The sequence below is a fragment of the Suncus etruscus genome, chromosome 2 (assembly GCF_024139225.1).
Source record: "Suncus etruscus isolate mSunEtr1 chromosome 2, mSunEtr1.pri.cur, whole genome shotgun sequence".
NCBI classification, from domain to species: domain Eukaryota; kingdom Metazoa; phylum Chordata; class Mammalia; order Eulipotyphla; family Soricidae; genus Suncus; species Suncus etruscus.
In genome coordinates, this window is record NC_064849.1 from 62,457,163 (window position 1) to 62,462,738 (window position 5,576).

Consider the following 5,576-nt stretch of genomic DNA (forward strand, 5'->3'; position numbering starts at 1 on the left):
CATCATTACTGAGCAAGTGCTGTCTTAGAAGTTTCATACTAGGGCCCGGAGAGATAGCTTAGCAGCGTTTGCCTTGCAAGCAGCTGATTCAGGACCAAAGGTGGTTGGTTCGAATCCCGGTGTCTCATATGGTCCCCTGTGCCTGCCAGGAGCTATTTCTGAGCAGACAGCTAGGAGTAACCCCTGAGCATCGCCGGGTGTGGCCCAAAAACCAAAAAAAAAAAAAAAAAAAAAAAAGAAGAAGAAGTTTTATACTACTAGAAGTGCAGATATCAGTTGCCATAGGAAATTGGAGTCAAGAAAAGCAGTCTCAAATAATTTAATCTCCCACCCCTTTGACCTCCATTTTCCTATTCTCTCTCTCCCTCCCTCTCTTTCTCTCCCTCTCTTTCTCTCCCTCCCTCTGTCTCTCTCCCTCTCTCTCTCCCCCCCTCTTTCTCTCTCTCTCTCTCCCTCTCGCACCGGCCCCTCTTTTTACTTTTCTTAGTACTTCTCATGTTTTTTTTTCAAATAAAATGATGAAAATTACACATCTTTCTTCTGACTTATAACCTAATATTATGACATCTTATAACATCTGTCATCATACACACACACATCTACTTAATCTTTTTTACGTTATATTAGAACCTCAAGGTCTTAGAACTCTTTTTTTATTTGGTAGGCTATGATAGTTTAGTTACTTTGGTTAAGTGTGCTAGAATACTACCACAATCACTCAAAAATTTGATAATATGCAGCTAGTTAAAACTAGGTGTCATTTCTCTTCATGACCCTTGTTTTAATTCTAGTTTTTTTTTTTTACAAAATTACTTTTGAAATATTTATTTATAAAATTTTTTCTAAACAAGCTTCCTTTTTTGAGTGCAAATCAAATATACAGGCCCACAGAGATAGAAAAAATCACTGTTCAGAAAGTACCCCTCTTGGATTATCACATGACACAACATACTACTTTCTGATTTCTCTTTAAAAATTCTTTTAAGGGCCCGGAGAGATAGTACAGCGGCATTTGCCTTGCAAGCAGCCGATCCAGGACCAAAGGTGGTTGGTTCGAATCCTGGTGTCCCATATGGTCCCCCGTGCCTGCCAGGAGCTATTTCTGAGCAGACAGCCAGGAGTAACCCCTGAGCACCGCCGGGTGTGACCCAAAAACCAAAAAAAAAAAAAAAAAAATTAAAAAAAATTCTTTTAATACTATTAATCTCATTTTATACTTCTTTTTGCATGACCTATTCGTTGTCACACTTTGTGCTTGAGGTTTTGATTGCTAGTTGTTTTATTTTCAAACTTTTTACATACTTATTGTTTCATTAACTTAGATACTGATTTTTCTTTCATGGTTAATTTATTTTCTGTTTGTGTTCAATTTATGGATTTTAAAATTAGGCTCTCTCATTGACTTTTATAGTATAGATCACATAAAATTTGATATCTAAAAGTTCACTTTATATTTGATATAAAAGCAAATATCACATTTGATTTGCCCTCTGTCATATGGGGTTATTAAGAAGGAGAAGTGTTTCTGATACAAGTAAAATTAGCACTTTTGATTTTCTCTTGAAGGAAAGAAAAGGGAAATTGGCATTTGCGTGAGAGTGATATCTTAGATGACTTTGATCTTTGATTATTTTTAAATGTTTATGTAAATCTTGGTCCTGTCTACGCAATCTACAATTACTAGGATTTTGCAAATAGCAATCATAGCAGAGCCAGACACTTTAAAAACAAACCAGTTCCAAACATTTCAGGATATTTTTCACTTTATAACATTGGAAAGGAAGTACACAATTTTTTAATATTTTTTGAAACTTATGCTAAAAGGACTAGAGAGAGTGTAAAAATTGACATGTCACTTGCATGCTGCCAACCCTGGTTCAGTCTGTCATCAGTATGGTCCCCAGAACACCACCAGGAATGATCCCTGAGCACAGAGACAGGAATAAGCACTGACAACATCTGTAAGAGAAAAGGGAAGAAAATAAAGTGTATCCACTATTATTTAAAAAATAGTATACCACACTTAAATGCTATTTTGATCCATAGTCAAAGGCAAGTCTACATAATCAACTATATCAAAGACTACAGAAATATAAAATAAAATATTTCATAGAATTAATCAATTATATTCCTATCAAAAGGAATAATAGGAAAGAAACATCATAAATGTGATTTAAAAAAACCTTTAAACACCTACAGAAAACATTATATTAATGATGAAAGACAATGCTTTGTCCCTAAAATCTGGAACAAGGCTGGATTTCTAATCTTATTTCTCTTATTGAAAATAATACAAGAAGTCTTGGCCAGCATATTAAAGCAAGAAAATAAATGAATGAAAACAGGAAAGCTAAAAACAATGGGATATATATTATATATACATAAGTATATTTAAGACATAATGGTTTATGCAGAAATCCCTAGATATCTGTTAACAAAATTTCTGAAAACTACCTTGAACAAGATGAATTCAGCAAGATTATATTGAGCAAGACCAATATTAAAAAATCAATCATATCTATATATACTTTAAATAAACACAAAGAAATTGAATGGAAATAGTTCTACTTAAAGTAGTTCAATTGATGAAATGTACAAGAGTTGCATACTGACAGGCCTCAGAAAAATGGGCATCCTCCATTCACCCCTGAACCAGGTAAGCTATCTATGAAACATCCAAGGTTTTTTATAACAACACCTGGAAGCAATCCTCTACTAGGGAAGACCCTACCACTGCTCTGACATCGACCTGCTCAAAAGAGACTTCCCTTAACACTAAGAAGACTTGACAACAACAATGAACTGCTTACAGGACAGGGCTCTCTGCATTGCCCTTTAATTGTGAGGTGAAACGAAAGGATGCTCCGCACCATCCTGACTGCAATGTAGGATATGCAGATTCCAGGATCTTCAATACAGAAACATGATACCAATCAACAGAGACTGTGTGAAAAATAAAACTGTATTGGCACTACAGACAATGACTTGGATTGGACAAACTAGTTTGCCTAGAGCCTAGAGTTGGTCTTATGCCAGGAAACTTCAAGGGTATTGTATTTAGGCCAAGGCTTTTCCTTTCCATGTCCCTCATATTTTGGTGGGCCTATGCAAACAATAATTGCCATTCTAACACCACTTTTACTGTGCTCCTTTGACTCTAATCCTTAAGAAAAACAACCCACTTAAACTTTTGAGGTGAACTTAAACTAATATGCATGTGCATGGAAATGTAAAAAAGTACTTTGCCTTCAATGTTTAAGGAGTTACATAAGTTTTATGGCTTTAGATTGCTTTGTGTGCTGCTAAGAAATATTATGTATTACAATCTGGGGACTTGAGGGACAAAGTAATTTTACATGGGTTCTGTTTTTTTTTCTTAATGTTCTTTGGTTGAAAGTTCAAAGTTTAGATATCAGCAAGGGGATTTCTGAGAATTCTGTTTATGGGTGATTGTCCTTCCCCTGTAACTTTACCTTGTCCTTTTTCTTTGCATCTTTGTTCTCATAATTAAAAATAAAAAATTATTCATTCACTGAGAAATGAGCTTGGAAAGTATAGAAGCTGAAGAAGGCCCAAGAATGTCTATGGAAAGCAACTCGAACTGAAGAGCAGGAATTGTGCAAAAACTCCAACAGGCAGCCTTGTAGGACTTCAACTCCATATTGAGCCCTTTGCACTCTTCTCTCCTCATCTGTAAAAATCTTCATTTGTAAAATCTTCCATCTTGCTGGCAGAAAAATGGACCAGTTCCTCCTCCAAGCTCCAGAAGAAAACAATGATCACCAATTCTGTGTAGTCTTGTCTGGGTTGATACTTGATTTCCCTTTCTGCATGAAAGCACAGTAGCTCATAGCCAAACCATGCACCCTCCAATGGAAATGGGCCAACTCCTCAACTGAATTCAAATAATATGAGCAGTTGAACCTTCTCAGATGGGATCAGTCAATGGGCTGAAAACTCTGAGATATTTTCAGAATGGGGATCGACTAATTTCCAGTATACTTACTCTACCATGGGAAAACCCACATCCTCTCCCCACACATATCATCTTTATTTTTTAAGTAATTTTTATTTTGACCAAAGTGAATTACAAATCTTTCACAGTAATATTTTAGGAACATAGTGACATTGAATAAGGGGCATTCCCACTACCAATGTTATCCTCCCTCCACCCCTGTTCCCAGCATGCATCTCATATCCCCCACTTTTGCCCACTGGGCTTCTAGAATAAGTGGTCCCCTTTGTGTCTAGCTCCTTGTAGATTGGATATCAATTCTGTTATTATTGGCTTTAGATTTGGTGTTTAAGTCTGATCATTTTTTAAATTTTTACTCAATGTTCATATGCCTGTTTGGTCTTGGTACCATCCCAGCTCCTTCACCAAGCTCCAAAAGAAAATTATAGTCACCAATACTTTCCAGGGAGTCTGGCCTGATCTGATTTCTCTGTGGCTTTCTCAGAATGTGTGGGGTCAGATTCCCCTTTTTGCATGAAGCCACAGAACCCCAGCACCAAACCAATATCCTCCAATAGAAACAGCCAAGCTCCACAACTTTTACTTTTCAAACTCCAAATCACCAAACTTATTTCAGATCTATAGATCTTGGATCATGTGGCTGGAAAGCAACCAGGCTACACTTCAAAATTTAATAGTAGTACCACAGGAAATCTGATGGAAACATTACATAGTACACTACAAAGTTTGGCGAGTCTACACAATAAGTAACACGGAATGCTCAACTGGCACCAACAGCTCAACAAATTCTTAAACACTGGCTTTAGAGGATATATAAAAGTTATTTCAAATTGATCCTATTGGTGTTAGTTTTGATAATTCCAGTTGCCTCTCTGTTGTTACAAACAATCTGAAGTAAATTTGTTTGTATCTGCAAGGGGGCTGGTTATGGTGGTGGGTGGGAAATTGTAGATATTGGTGAAGGAAAGGTTGCATTGGTGGTGGTTGAATTGATGCTTAAATATTTTATAGCTGAAACAATTGTAATATGAACAATTTTGTAAAAGCAGTGTTATAATAAATATAAATATTATATTATATAATTATATATAATATATAATATAAATATATATTATATATAATAATTATATATTATATAAATAATAAAAATAAAATAAAATGGGTGTTATAAAAATTAATAAAAAAAGAGTTGCATACTGAAATTACAGTTGTGAAAAAAACTATTATGTCAATTTTTTTTTAAATTTAGTTTTAGTTACACAGATAGTTGTGCTCAAGGCATATGTCTAGCTCCTAAGTTCTTGGGAGATCATAAATGTTTCTGGAGATTGACCACTACACTATTACTCTGGCCCCAAATATGTCAATTCTTCCAAACTTAATTTTTAATTTCCACAATTTTGGTCCAAATCTTAGTTGTTATTTGTTTCTGTGTTTTTTGTAGATATAGGCAAATGTATTTTAAAATTACATAGAAAACAAAAGAAATATACTAATATACTTAAAAATAAAATTAATTATAATGTGTTATATTTTTCCTTAAGTAAACATAAAGTATATGAAGAACTGGCATCATTCACTCTAAAAGTTTTCTATGGTT